This window comes from Phyllobates terribilis, unplaced genomic scaffold (genome assembly GCF_046119375.1).
Source record: "Phyllobates terribilis strain yellow unplaced genomic scaffold, ASM4611937v1 Scaffold_8__6_contigs__length_399053987, whole genome shotgun sequence".
Lineage (NCBI taxonomy): Eukaryota > Metazoa > Chordata > Amphibia > Anura > Dendrobatidae > Phyllobates > Phyllobates terribilis.
Genome location: NW_027362768.1, coordinates 24283147 through 24297079, shown reverse-complemented (window position 1 = coordinate 24297079; position 13933 = coordinate 24283147). Strand labels below are relative to the sequence as shown.

The following is a 13933-nucleotide window of genomic DNA, read 5'->3' as shown; positions in this document are numbered from 1 at the left end:
GATACCCACAGGGTACTTGCAGAGAAGTAGCGAGTGGACCACAAACTCACAAACGGAAGTACAGTGACAACGAGCAGGAGTAGGTACGAGTTCAGACTCTGCAGAAAAAGGAAAGGAACGGACATAGAGAAAAAACAGGTAAAAGATAGGAGAGAGTTCAGACTGGAACTGAGTGTACGGAGGAGACCGACACTGCAGCGGGATACAGGAGCGGGTCTGGGAATACGGCCCCCAGAGAGGCGGGACGAACAGGCAAGGAGCGTGTTCAGACTGGCCTGGAAATACAGCCTCCAGGAAGGCAGAACGAACAGGCAAGGAACGAGTACAGACTGCAGGTTAAGGTGCACAGATAGGACACAGTACAGACATGGGAACAGATACTGCAAGACAGGTAACATAGACAGGACCTGGCATGTCAGAGACAAAAGCCAACTGACAGGGCAAGATGCTCAGGCATGGGTTAATGGGGCAGCTGGTTTAAATACCAGGTGACAGACAGCAATAGGCTGAGGACGCACAAAGGGTGTGCCTGCAGCAGGTACAAAAAGCAGGAAGTGATCGGGCGCCGCCCATAGGCAGCAGACACAGAAGCAAACAGACAGCATGGAGGGAAGCCAGAGAGACACCCTGGACTGGAGATCAAGTGCGCGCTCTTGCACAGTGGGAGATGGACCACTATGCAAGGACGCCGCCAGGTATGTTACAGTACCCCCCCCCCTTACTCCCCCTCTTCTTCAGGCCTGCCAGAATGTTCCGCAGGGAATTCGAGGGCCAATCCTTTACTTCAAGTAGATCACTTCCACTGTCCACTGGAGAAACTGGTCTCATCTGGGTAGCTAGGATGCTACCTCCTATCCAGCCATCGTCAGCAACACACGAAACAGGTGGAGTACCAGGAACAGCACACAGGGAAGTCTCTCTCCACTTATTATCAGGTAGCACCCCAGAGGGTTCAGGAGACAACTGGAAGTCCTCCGCCGGGTTGAAGGAGTGCAGAGACTCGGGGGTAACCTCTGCTTCGGGGTACATCTTGTCAAACTCACAGGATGAAATGGGCGAGGTATCAGGTACAAGGTGTAGAAAAGTCCCTGTTACCTTGTTATCTGGTGGTACCCAGGAGGATTCAGAAAACAACTGGGAGTCCTCCGCCAGGTCGGAATAGTGCAGAGACTCGGGGGTAACCTCTGCTTCGGAGTACACTAGGTCGGACTCGCTGGATGAAGCGGGCGAGGTATCAGGTACCGAATATAGAAGAGTACCTGTCCATTCATTATCAGGTAGCACCCCGAAGGGTTCAGGAGACAACTGGAGGTCCTCCGCCTGGTCGGAGGGGTGTAGAGACTCGGGGATAGCCTCTGCTTCGAGGTACATCTTGTCAAATTCACAGGAAGAAATAGACAGGTTATCAGGTACAGGATGAAAAAAAGTCACTGTCTCTTTGTTATCTGGTGGTACCCCGGAGGAGTCAGGAAACAACTGGAGGTCCTCTGCCGGGTCAGAAGAGTGCAGAGGCTCGGGGAAAACATCTGCTTCAGAGTACACTAGGTCGGACTCACTGGACGAAGCAGGTGAGGTATCGGGTACCGAGTATTGGAAAGTCTCTGTCCATTCACCACCAGGTGGCACCCCGAAGGGTTCTGGAGACAACTGGAGGTCCTCCGCCTGGTCAGAGGGGTGTAGAGACTCGGGAGTAACCTCTGCTTCGGAGTACACTAGGTTGGACTCACTGGACGAAGCGAGCGAGGTATCAGGTACAGAGTATAGGAGAGTCTCTGTCCTTTCGCTACCAGGTAGCACCCCGAAGGGTTCTGGAGACAACTGGAGGTCCTCCGCCTGGTCGGAGGGGTGTAGAGACTCGGAGGTAACTACCACTTTGGGGTACCCATTGTCAGGCTCACAGGACGAAGCGGACAAAGTATCGAGTACTGGGTGTAGAGAAGTCTCTCTCCATTTGTCATCGAGTGGTATCCCGGAGGATTCAGGAGGCAACAGGGGGTCCTCCGCCAGGTAGTAGAGGTGCACAGACTCTGAGGTAACCACAGCTTTGGAGCATCCTTGGACATGCACACCGGTTAAAGTGGGTGAAGCATCTGATGCCGGGTGCAGGAAGTTCTCCTGTGTGGAGTCTGGATGGGCAGAAGTCTCTTCGGGCAGGAGAACTGGTGCACTACCCACGCACATTACCCGTTGGGGCTTCTCCGGGATACAGGGAGATGAAGCTTCAGTAGGGACTTCAAGGTTGGGGTCAGTAGGTCTCAGGGAGGACAGACCCTGGCGTGACGGCTTGCCTCTACGCCTAGCACGTCTGGACTGCCTCTTGAGGTTGGGAGAAGTATTCCGGAAAGCGTAGTCACCCTGTGAGGATTCTGGGTGGGCAGTAGTCTCATTGGGCTGGAGGACTATTGCGCTACCCACACACATTACCCATTGGGGCTGCTCCGGGATATTGGGAAGTGAAGCTTCAGCAGGAGCCTCCGGGTTAGGATCATCAAAGACCATTAGAAAGGCCACCAGGAAGGCCATTAGGTCCAGGAGGATCGGATCCTGTGTTTCATATAGGGGGTTGATCCATTCCAAGGCATCACCCGCCAGGTAAGACATAATGAATGCCACCTTAACCCGATCGGTGGGAAAACATAGAGGGTAGAACTTGAAGTGTAGCATGCATTGCTCCACAAATGCACGACTTTGTCTTGGATCCCCATAATAACGTAGCGGATCCGCAGGAACGAGAGCAGATAGATCCATCTGGACGGGTGCGTAATTCGCCTGGAACTCAGCTAAAGGGAAAAAAAATGTTTTATTTATTTATTTTAATGCATGTATTCGCTGGAAAACTTCTCAGAGAGCGAAGGCCGTGGGGCTCAACGGGAACCATGGCCTGAGCATGCTGTAATGCACACGCCCGGACTGACTGGCGTGTGCGTGTTTATGTAGTGATTCCACTGTGCCATGAACCGGAGAGTGCCTGGAGGGGCGTAACTAAGTATCTGCCCGATCCGACCAAGGTCGCACGACGGCATACGACGCCAGTGCACCAGGGAGGAACCGAGCAGAGGAACCAGGGTCTACTCCAGGTCAGACTCCGGACACGGCTGTTGACCCACACCGGGGAATACAGGAACAGGCAGACTAGAGCACAAGCTGGGTAGGGTCCAGTACAGACTGGGAGACAAATTCGAAACCGCAGACGCGGTAGACAGAGCTGAGCAAAGCGAAAACCGCAGACGCGGTGGACAGAGCTGAGCAAAGCGAAAACCGCAGACGCGGTGGACAGAGCTGAGCAAAGCGAAAACCGCAGACGCGGTGGACAGAGCTGAGCAAAGCGAAAACCGCAGACGCGGCGGACAGAGCTGAGCAAAGCGAAAACCGCAGACGCGGCGGACAGAGCTGAGCAAAGCGAAAACCGCAGACGCGGCGGACAGAGCTGAGCAAAGCGAAAACCGCAGACGCGGCGGACAGAGCTGAGCAAAGCGAAAACCGCAGACGCGGCGGACAGAGCTGAGCAAAGCGAAAACCGCAGACGCGGCGGACAGAGCTGAGCAAAGCGAAAACCGCAGACGCGGCGGACAGAGCTGAGCAAAGCGAAAACCGCAGACGCGGCGGACAGAGCTGAGCAAAGCGAAAACCGCAGACGCGGCGGACAGAGCTGAGCAAAGCGAAAACCGCAAACGCGGCGGACAGAGCTGAGCAAAGCGAAAACCGCAGACGCGGCGGACAGAGCTGAGCAAAGCGAAAACCGCAGACACGGCGGACAGAGCTGAGCAAAGCGAAAACCGCAGACGCGGCGGACAGAGCTGAGCAAAGCGAAAACCGCAGACGCGGCGGACAGAGCTGAGCAAAGCGAAAACCGCAGACGCGGCGGACAGAGCTGAGCAAAGCGAAAACCGCAGACGCGGCGGACAGAGCTGAGCAAAGCGAAAACCGCAGACGCGGCGGACAGAGCTGAGCAAAGCGAAAACCGCAGACGCGGCGGACAGAGCTGAGCAAAGCGAAAACCGCAGACGCGGCGGACAGAGCTGAGCAAAGCGAAAACCGCAGACGCGGCGGACAGAGCTGAGCAAAGCGAAAACCGCAGACGCGGAAGGAACAGGGCTCTGTTCACACGGAACAGACTAGAAGGGAAAGGCAGAACCAGATACCCACAGGGTACTTGCAGAGAAGTAGCGAGTGGACCACAAACTCACAAACGGAAGTACAGTGACAACGAGCAGGAGTAGGTACGAGTTCAGACTCTGCAGAAAAAGGAAAGGAACGGACATAGAGAAAAAACAGGTAAAAGATAGGAGAGAGTTCAGACTGGAACTGAGTGTACGGAGGAGACCGACACTGCAGCGGGATACAGGAGCGGGTCTGGGAATACGGCCCCCAGAGAGGCGGGACGAACAGGCAAGGAGCGTGTTCAGACTGGCCTGGAAATACAGCCTCCAGGAAGGCGGAACGAACAGGCAAGGAACGAGTACAGACTGCAGGTTAAGGTGCACAGATAGGACACAGTACAGACATGGGAACAGATACTGCAAGACAGGTAACATAGACAGGACCTGGCATGTCAGAGACAAAAGCCAACTGACAGGGCAAGATGCTCAGGCATGGGTTAATGGGGCAGCTGATTTAAATACCAGGTGACAGACAGCAATAGGCTGAGGACGCACAAAGGGTGTGCCTGCAGCAGGTACAAAAAGCAGGAAGTGATCGGGCGCCGCCCATAAGCAGCAGACACAGAAGCAAACAGACAGCATGGAGGGAAGCCAGAGAGACACCCTGGACTGGAGATCAAGTGCGCGCTCTTGCACAGTGGGAGATGGACCACTATGCAAGGTCGCCGCCAGGTATGTTACATAAGGAGTGGCTCCGTAAGAAGCATTTCAAGGTCCTGGAGTGGCCTAGCCAGTCTCCAGACCTGAACCCAATAGAAAATCTTTGGAGGGAGCTGAAACTCAATGTTGCCCAGCAACAGCCCCAACACCTGAAAGATCTGAAGAAGATCTGTATGGAGGAGTGGGTCAAATTCTCTGCTGCAGTGTGTGCAAACTTGGTGAAGAACTACAGGAAACTTCTGACCTCTGTAATTGCAAACAAAGGTTTATGTACCAAATATTAAGTTCTGTTTTTCTATTGTATGAAATACTTATTTCATGCAATAAAATGCAAATTAATTATGTAAAAATCATATATAGCTCCCCATTCTTAGGTGTCCATAGTTAGGCCCTGGTACTGCTCAGCCCTTATTCACATTGATGTCACTTTGGCACATGGTAAGGTTTTAAACCTAGAGTTTAGTACTGTCTCTGCTGGTTACACCTTGTCGCTGGTTGCTTTTACGCTTTTTTTTTTTTATCAAAAACAGTATTTACTAAATACCCAAAATTATTCATAAGCACTATTGCATTTCACTTACTTATAGCAGAGTATATGTTCATTTTGTTTCTATCTTAGATTTTGTCTCTTCCTGATACGAGAAGTGGCTTTATGCTGTAATGGCTTAATAATTAATGCAGGATACCTTCAAACAGGAGATCAACTTTATTCGCAATGATAATTAATCCATTAAGAATGAATTGTCATTTTACAATTATGTCCACATCAGTCCTCAGTTAACGTTGTTCTAAAATTAGAGTTGGTCACAGTCATCATTATGGGTCTTCCATCACAGCTTGATAAGAGCTAAATATATTTTACATCTTGTAACAGTGTCGATTAGATAAACACATTTTCTCACTTATTAAAGTGTTACAACAGATTCGCTACTGACAGACATTTTTAGGTCAAGTTTACAGATGAGCGAACCCAAATTTAAAAGTTCGGGGTTCGTACCAGACAGAGTCCTGCGCTAAATGCCGAATCTGACTTCTTCTGGAAGTCCATTGCAAAGTTCTGAGTTACGGGGAAAGTTGAGAGAGAGAGAGAATTTTTTTCCAGATCCAAAGTTTGCGTCTCCATTGTTTTCAATGGGGTTTGAGTTCTGGTACCCAAACCAAATTTTGGACTACAGTTTGCATCGGGTAACAGAACCTGAACTTCCACGGTTTCGCTCATCCCTAGCCAAGTTCTCTCAGTGAGGTTTTGTTGAGTTATATATATTTGCTGTGCAATAATGTGGCGTCCAACAGTTCCAGCAAGTGGATGAGTTTTATACAAACCTCATGCCCACTGTGCCTTTTTTACTGAGCATAAACTGACCAGTGAGTTTTTGAAATCTGCATGTCAAATTTCCTTGTATGCTGAGTTTTATGGTTATATTCAAGCTAAATAAATCATCCTGGACAAGGACAGAAGTAGATGTGAACACAGTCTTAGTATTCTTCTTGCCATTTGTAATCAGCTTGTGTTGAGTTTTCAAAAACAAAAACTCTGACAAAATGCAAAGTCTTAAACAGATATCCATCCTGTGCTATGAATACTTGACTGACAAATCTTTCTCTTTTTAGGTAAAATTCTTGTCAGCACTTGAAATACAATCAATGGCAGATAACTTGAGGTGAGCACTATACACTTTCTGTATTTCACATTTTATTGAAAGCGGGAAACAGTAAATTAGTATCTTAGTTTGTAAAGATGACGAAAAACTTAGGTCCATCTTGTCCAGTCTGTTAAACGCTATCTTGATCCCGAATCAGGCAAACAAAACCCATAAGGTATAAATCAATTTTCTTCATTTTCGAGAAAAAAATCCTTCCCAACTAAAAGATATGGAATCAGAATAAATTTTGGATTTCCTTATCTAGTAACAGTAAGTAACCAGTTTTCCGGGGCTTACAGGCCCCTTTTGAACTCTTTTAGTGACCTCACAATGATAACTTCCTCCATTGTCTCTCTCCATTGTCTCTTGGCAGCTCCATTGCCTCACTGTTCTTACTTATTCCCATGGACTATTAGGGATTTCTACGTTTACAATAAAATCAAATTGCTCTAAATCGAATCTTCTGTAATGTTCATATCTGATATTTGTCACATCTGTTCAATGTAAGTTTCTGTTTTTCACTTGAGATGAGACGGAAGCTGAAACAGAGTGTATAAAATGATAAGAATAACGGGAACATACAGGCAGATTTTTGATTATTAAACTAATGCTAATGTCTTACAGGACTTGTAATTACATTTTCAGTTATGTCATATTGAAATTGGCATCTTTATTCGGGGAGAGAAAGTAAAGCTATAACACCACTGGGCACCACTCTCCAACAGTTATCTGGATGGTGCTGTAGTGATGACTATATCCAGCTGCAATCACAGGCTCGTCTGTAGTCATGCCCACTCTTCCTTGACTTGATGCCTGCTTGGCACAGCTAACGCTGAACTTACACACCAAGTTGGACGTTAATCAAGAGTGAGCATGATTACAGCAGAAAATATGATTACATCCATGACTAGTAGTCACCACTGCAAAACCTCTCAGAAGACTATTGTAGAATGATGCATAACATAATATACCTTTGCATTCAGCCACCTAGTAGAACTACATGGGCTTATCTAAAAGATATTTTTAAACTATTTAACATGATTGCATTAGCTACCAAATGACATAAGCTCTGCGGACAGGTTCCCTTTAAGCTTCAAAGTGCTACAAGTATGCAACAGCATTGATGTAGTGCGCCAATGCCATTTACATGACACAGTGCTGCTCCTTAAATGGGTGGTCCGAAAAACAAATTTTCATCCTAAATCTATATTTACAGTATTTAATGTCATAATCTTAACTATTTTCTAATATGAAACAACCAAAGAAAAAATATATCCCAGGACAGAAATACTTAAATCAATATAAACAAGTATCAAACATTTGTTGAATACATATTTTCTAATATACTTGAATTAAAAATTCTCTATCCTCCCTAACTATGCTATCTAACTGCTTTTCTTTCTTTTTTTTTCTTTCCTACTTCCTTTTTGATGACATTTAGTTTAAGAATCCCAGTGCATGCTGGGATACTCAAACAAAGTGTCATCAGGGGGCAGAGGCTGCGGTCACTGAAGCGAAGCGTCATCAGTGATCTCTGTTTCGCGGGCTGGGCTACTCCCTGCGCAATGTGCACATTGACAGTGCGCTCTCTCATCTACTTAGATCAGCTGTAACAAGCCGTAAACAGAGCGTGCGCACTGTCAGAATACCTGGTGTGCTGAGATCAGCGCTGCCCCAGAAAATTACATCACGGGTGGGGGAGGGGCTGGTCTCTGCACAATGGGAATTCTGACAACGTGCACTGAATGTGCACTTTGTTGCCAGTTTGTTACTGCTGATCTGAACTGGGGAGAGAAAGTGTGCTGCCATCATGCATATCGCACAGTGCACATCACGCTGGGCTAGCCCAGCCCTTGAAACGAACGTCACCAAAGATGCTTTGTTTCTGGTATGCTGCAGCAGTGACTACAGCCTCTTCCCCCTGATGACACTCATTTGTGCATCCTAGCATGCAATGGGATTCTGAAATGAAGCGTCATCAAAATGGAAGTAGGAAACAAGAAAAGAAGTAAGATAATGTAGTTAGGAAAGGATATGGAATTTTTTATTCAAATATATTAGAAAATAGTTTAGATTATGGCACTAAATAGATAGGGATTTAGGATGAAAATTAAGTTTGTATTTTGGACCACCCCTTTAAGAGTAAATAAGAGTGGCCATGCCTCATTATGCTGCTACTTCTTAAACAATAGCTGAGTGTTGTAGGTGTCACAAGTCAGACCCCCACTGACTGGATATTGCTGGCATATTTTTTTCATTAACAGTAAAATAATGCCTAAGACTGAATGTAATTCTTAAGGCCCCGTCACACTAAGCGATATCGCTAGCGAGATCGCTGCTGTGTCACGGTTTTGGTGACTCACCAGCGACCTCACCAGCGATGTCGCTATGTGTGACACTTTGCAACGATCAGGCCCCTGCTGTGAGGTCGCTGATCGTTGCAAAGTGTCCTGGACCATTTTTTGGTCGTTGGCCTCCCGCTGGTCAGCACACATCGCTGTGTGTGACCAGCGGGACCAACGATCTGGCTGGTAACCATGGTAAATATCGGGTTACTAGGGGCACGCGCGCACTTAGTAACCCGCTGTTTACCATGGATACCACTCTGCTACGGTGCGCGGAGGCTCCCGCGCACCGTAGCAGAGTGGTATCCATGGTAAACAGCGGGTTACTAGGGGCACACGCGCACTTAGTAACCCGATGTTTACCATAGTTACCAGCCTGCTCCTGCTTGCAGCAGGCTGGTAACGGGAGCAGGACATCGTGGAACGATTCTTTCCACGATATCGCTGCTCCCCTGATCGCTGGTGAGCCTGCCTGTTTGACAGCTCACCAGCGATGTATTAGCGATGCAGCAACGCTCCCTGACAGGTCGTATCGTTGTCGGGATCGCTGCTGCATCGCTTAGTGTGACGGGGTCTTTAGTTCAGCTATATGTGTATAGTCTCTTCAGAGAGGAAGAGGACAGGAACTCTAGTGCAACCTACTGAAAGTAGTAATCCTAGAAGTCAATAACAACCCTTTTTTAAGCCTTGACATGTGAATTAGGAAGCCAAACTTGACACTCAATTTGCAGACGTGTTTTGAGCTGTTTGCCCGTCCTCAGTGTAAAGCAAGTGGTCTGATATGGCTGGGTGAGAGGCCTCGGATAGGGCATCTAAGGCACTAAAATACTTTTAATGTTTATAGTATAGAAATTTTGCTTGTTTTTGCTGGATGCACAAATTTGGATGGTCATAGCATATTGAGATATTTAGATATAAATGTGAATTGCTGCATTGGAACTACTGGTGCGTCTCACAAAATTAGAATATCATCAAAAAGTTAATTTATTTCAGTTCTTCAATACAAAAAGTGAAAGCCATATATTATATAGAGTCATTACAAACAGAGTGATATATTTCAAGTGTTTATTTCTGTTAATGTTGATGATTATGGCTTACAGCCAATGAAAACACAAAAGTCATTATCTCAGTAAATTAGAATAATTAACAAAAAAACACCTGCAAAGGCTTCTGAAGCATTTAAAAGGGTCCCTTAGTCTGTTTCAGTAGGCTCCACAATCATGGGGAAGACTGCTGACTTTACAGATATCCAGAAGGCAGTCATTGACACACTCCACAAGGAGGGTAAGCCACAAAAGGTCATTGCTAAAGAAGCTGACTGTTCATAGAGTGCTGTATCTAAGCATATTAATGGAAAGTTGAGTGGAAGGAAAACTTTTGGTAGAAAAAGATGCACAAGCAACCGGGATAACCCCAGCCTTGACAGGATTGTTAAGAAAAGGCCATTCAAAAATTTGAGGGAGATTCACAAGGAGTGGACTGCTGCTGGAGTCATTGCTTCAAGAGCCACCACACACAGAGGTATCCAGGACATGGGCTACAAGTGTCGCATTCCTTGTGTCAAGCCACTCATGACCAATAGACAACACCAGAAGCATCTTACCTGGGCCAAGGAGAAAAAGACCTGGACTGATGCTCAGTGGTCCAAGGTGTTGTTTTCAGATGAAAGTAAATTTTGCATTTCATTTGGAAATCAAGATCCCAGAGTCTGGAGGAAGAGTGGAGAGGCCACAATCCAAGCTGCTTGAGGTCTAGTGTGAAGTTTCCACAATCGGTGATGATTTGGGGAGCCATGTCATCTGCTGGTGTAGGTCCACTGTGTTTTATCAAGACCAAAGTCAGCGCAGCCATCTACCAGGAAATTTTAGAGCACTTCATGCTTCCCTCTGCCAACAAGCTTTTTGGAGATGGAAATGTCATTCTCCAGCAGGACTTGGCACCTGTTCACATTGCCAAAAGTACCAACACCTGGTTTACAAACAACAGTATCACTGTGCTTGAATGGCCAGCAACCTCGCCTGACCTTAACCCATAGAGAATCTATGGGGTATTGTCAAGAGGAAGATGAGAGACACCAGACCCAACAATGCAGATGAGCTGAAGGCTGCTATCAAAGCAACCTGGGCTTCCATAACACCTCAGCAGTGCCACAGGCTGATCGCCTCCATGCCACGCCGCATTGATGCAGTAATTGATGCAAAAGGAGCCCCGACCAAGTATTGAGTGCATTTACTGAACATACATTTCAGTAGGCCAACATTTCAGATTTTAAAAACATTTTTCAAGCTGTTGTTTATAAAGTATTCTAATTTACTGAGATAATGACTTTTGTGTTTTCATTGGCTGTAAGCCATAATCATCAACATTAACAGATATAAACACTTGAAATAGATCACTCTGTTTGTAATGACTCTATATAGTATATGACTTTCACTTTTTGTATTGAAGAACTGAAATAAATTAACTTTTTGATGATATTCTAATTTTGTGAGAATTGCCTGTATGTTGAAGCTATTTGAAGCCATTTCTCTACTATGTACTTAGCTCATAGAAACAATTTGCAGTATAGTCAGATTATGGTATATTCTTCCAAGGGTAGCCCTGATTTATTGTACAGAATAATTAATTTTCTCTCCTATAGCTCCAGATACTCAAAACTATTTCATAAAGTTTATAAAGAAATAAAATATCAATTATCAATACCATTGGCTTTAAAGAATAGAAGGGATATAGGCGAAGAGCAGAAATATTTTTTATGTATTTTTTAAATGGCAGAAGTAATATTCTCTCTAAAGCGATTTTCCACCCTGGGACTGAAAAGTGACAATACTTTCTTATGTACGCTCACCCTATCTGGTGTCCCCAATTTTAGCCCTTCTGCCTTCTCTGCTCAGATCTATGTTCCATTCCTTCTGCTTCCAAAATTGCTGTAACAGTAGCATCGTGGATGCCATAATAACCCTAAATCACACCTACCTTGCCTCTTCTATCTCATAGCACAGGAAAGACAAGGGAAGTGTTGCTTAGACTTACCCCTGCTCTCCTCATTACACCGCTGTGGCTGTCTTGGAAGCAGGATGAATGGATCACAGATCTGAGCAGAGGAGGCAGTGAGAGAAAAACAGAGGGCACCAACTGGGGTAATAAACATGTGAAATGTGTCCCTTTTTAGTCCCAGGGTGGAGAATCAGTTTAATAACATACTCTATAGTGCAGACAGGGGTTGTATTATCTGATTATTCAAGTAATTATAATGTGTGATAATTAGCAATGAAAGTTAATATTCCCTTAGATGGATGAGTTCTATTTCATTATTAGATAATGTTTTTGGGAAAATTAAGATACTAGTCATTCATATACAGAAGGCATGTACACATAAAGTGTTCTATGTATATGTATTTGTGCAAGCAAATATAACTTTTCTTTGCATCTGCATAGTCTGGGTCTAAATATTGAGGGTAGATCTGAAAAGGCAATCTTTTTTGCACATATGATGGTAGCTTATCAGCAATATTCTAGTTGTGTAACTTACTTAATCGCAGCGCAGTTGCATCCACAGCTTTTAAACTTTTCACTATGGATGGCAATGTCATGTGACCTCCAGTCTGACCACCAATACAGAACATCATGCTCACCTGTGTAGACAAGATGTCAGTCTCTAACCTCCTGTGAACTACAGGATTATATCATCGCCTATTGAATCACTTCTGGCAGCTCTCAGGCTCCTGCCTTGCCCACCCAGCTTCAACCCCTTGTTTTTCTGCATGGCTTTTTGTGCTGCTTAAAGGGGTTGTCCACTACTCGGACCACTAACCATTTCTCAGTCACTATGTTTCACCCAAGTAAAAAAGATAATGGCTGTACTCCGGTGCCGTCGCTGTTTCAGTGGTGTCAGCACTGGTCTCCCAGGGCTCGCATGACATTGTTATGTCACATGATGCATGTGGCCAATTAGCGGCTGCTCCACTCCACTTCCAGAGGAAGTGAGAGCAGCCTCAGCTCTGATTTCTTCCGGATATCACTTCCATCCAGAGAGAGTGAAACATCTGCTCAGCTGTCATGCAAGCCTCAGAAGAGCAAGTGCCAACACCACTGAAGCAGCACCGGCACCAGACTTGAGATTAGCTGTAATTATTTTACTTGGGGGCAGCATAATGATTGAGAATGGGTTGTTTTAATAGTGGATATCCCCTTTAAAGGAAACTTATCACCTTCAAAAATGCTATTTACTTGCATATACAGTGGGGAAAAAAAGTATTTAGTCAGCCACCAATTGTGCAAGTTCTCCCACTTAAAAAGATGAGAGAGACCTGTAATTGACATCATAGGTAGACCTCAACTATGAGAGACGAAATGAGAAAACAAATCCTGAAAATCATTGTCTGATTTGGAAAGAATTTTTTTTCAAATTTTGGTGGAAAATAAGTATTTGGTCACCTGCAAACAAGCAAGATTTCTGGCTCTCACAGACCTGTAACTTCTTCTTTAAGAGGCTCCTCTGTCTTCCACTCATTACCTGTAGTACTGGCACCTGTTTGAACTTGTTATCAGTATAAAAGACACCTGTCTGCAACCTCAGTCACACTCCAAACTCCACTATGGTGAAGACCAAAGAGCTGTCCAAGGACACTAGAAACAAAATTGTAGCCCTGCACAAGGCTGAGAAGACTGAATCTGCAATAGGCAAGCAGCTTGGTGTGAAGAAATCAACTTTGGGAGCAATAATTAGAAAATAGAAGACATACAAGACCACTGATAATCTCCCTTGATCTGGGGCTCCACACAAGATCTCATCCCATGGGCTCAAAATGATCTCAAGAACAGTGAGCAAAAATCCCAGAACCACACAGGGGGACCTAGTGAATGACCTGCAGAGACCTGGGACCAACGTTACACAGGCTACCATCAGTAACACACTAGGGATCCGCCAGGGACTTGGATCCTGCAGTGCCAGACATGTCCCCCTGCTTAAGCCATTACATATCCGGGCCCATCTGAAGTTTGCTAGAGAGCATTTGGATGATCCAGAAGAGTATTGGGAGAATATTATATGGTCAGATGAAACCAAAGTAGAACTGTTTGGTAGAAACACAACTCGTCGTGTTTGGAGGAGAAAGAATGCTGA

General features: G+C 45.7%; 1 long non-coding RNA gene across 1 annotated transcript in view; it reads left to right on the top strand.

The window, feature by feature from the left end:
* Positions 1-13933, top strand: part of LOC141156664 (uncharacterized) — a 120134-nt gene that overhangs the window by 69428 nt on the left and 36773 nt on the right. Inside the window, exon 2 of the long non-coding RNA XR_012247698.1 lies at positions 6432-6481. This is a non-coding gene — a long non-coding RNA (uncharacterized lncRNA). The remainder of the gene's footprint in view (positions 1-6431; positions 6482-13933) is intronic.